This window comes from Bombus impatiens, unplaced genomic scaffold (genome assembly GCF_000188095.3).
Source record: "Bombus impatiens unplaced genomic scaffold, BIMP_2.2 scf_0132, whole genome shotgun sequence".
Classification (NCBI taxonomy): Eukaryota; Metazoa; Arthropoda; class Insecta; order Hymenoptera; family Apidae; genus Bombus; species Bombus impatiens.
The window spans coordinates 264,328-266,211 of record NT_176551.1 but is presented as its reverse complement, the minus strand read 5'-3'; positions in this window follow the sequence as shown (position 1 = coordinate 266,211).

The window sequence follows — 1,884 nt, the reverse complement described above, 5'->3', positions numbered from 1 at the left end:
GACGACGACGTCGACGTCGACGACGGCGACAGTGACGGTGTCGGTGTCGGAGTCGGTGTCGGTGTCGGTGACGGTGTCAGTGACAGAATGGATTTCAGCGTCCAAAGTAATCGACTGGACGCGGCTGAGACACTCAGCATCTCGCGTTCTAAAAAGTTACGCGGCACCACTCTGACACAGGTGTACTTTCATTTAATTCCAACACTTTTGACACTAATATATAATTCTCGATTATCATCCTCCTGTATATCGTTCTTTTAACATATCATTTTAAAAGGTTCCGCCAGTCACAATATAAACACGCATCAGCTGCAATGTCGTATCAGCTGCAACATCCTCGTCGCATCTTACTCTATTTCAAGAGTTCCACCGTAACGTGTAATTCCTCCTGCACGATACCACGCGTTTTTCATGCGGTGCGGCTCAGTTCGATCACTAAACTGTCGTTAGGCCGTTTCAAAGTTTTCACTGAAGACGCGAGCACATTTTAGGTCACCACGTGGCTCCTTACACGGTGCACATGAAACGACAGATTTTCAATCGTATCGTAATCTGTTCATTTCATATTGGATTCGAACTTTTTCCCATAAAGAATTTTCGAAAATTCTCACAAACCGATTTTAGAAACAAAAATTATGATCTTATAATATATTATTCGATATTTTCTCACGAGACGTACGATTTTCAGTCATGAAGAGATCGAATTTCCTGCGTGTCATATTTACTGTCTAGAAATTAAACTCACGAAAGAATTTGCTATCCGATTTATCGAATAATAAAAACGAGCGAGATTGAAGATTTCATTTTCGTTGTTTCCTGTTGGTGCGTTCTGCACTCGTCTACGTTGCGAAACACAGATTCATCCTCGCTGGACGGCTAACGGTGACAGACTGCGAATCGAAGAGCGGTAGCTGGCGGGCGGCTCTTCAGCAAGATTCGCGCGTGTGTGAGTCGTGGGCGAGAAGCCGGGAGCCGCACAGAGGATCGCGCCGCGGTTGGTCGTGCGTGTGGCGGGGGTAGGATGGTGGCTGCTTGCCAGAACCGCTGCTGTCAAGGGGCAGAGGGAGAGGACGAGGTTCGCTTGCCCGCTCACGCGCGCCCTTGCCTGCGGCTACCTTTACCTCTCTCTCTCTCTTTCACCCCAATCTTTCTCTCTTTTTGCCATTTCTAGCGAGTTGCTAGTTGCACGCGACCTACCTTGATCTCCTTCTTCTCTTTTTCGCCATGTAGCTTACTATCTAACAACCGTTATGCGTCGTTAAAACAGCAACCAATTTTGATTGTCATGATATTTTTTTCTTTAAAACCATACATTTCCAAACATTCAAACACGATAGTGTAGAGTACTCCATTTACCGCGCTATGTATAATATTTTAGGAAATGGACAAATCCTTGGTATACCGATTTACAAAATTGCAAATTACGATTTTTTAAACGATTTTATGCAAATTTCTAGAAATATATCTTCCAGTAGCAAGAAAACTCCGAATTTTTTAAAAAGTATATAATTTTGGAAGCTACGTATATATCGTCGTTCCTATATACATCGTACGAAATGAAAGAAGACTCGGTATTAAACGCAACGAGCGAGCATCGTTACTGTCCACTGTGACCTTTAATCTGCTGCTATCCGTCTATCCGTCCGTCTACTTGGTTTCCCTTCACTTTCCCTTTTTTTATATTTCGTTCGTCCATTTCGCTCGTGCTTGGTAACTCACTGTCGCACGCTGCGAACGAAAAGGCGGCGATGGTAACGGCAGCGGCAGCAGGTCGTGTGCGTGTGACTGGATATAGACGAGGATAACGCCGTGGCGTAGGAAATTACGACGAGTTGCCGAAGAAAGGTGGTGGTAGTGGAGTGGGATGAGGGTGGGTGATGGCTC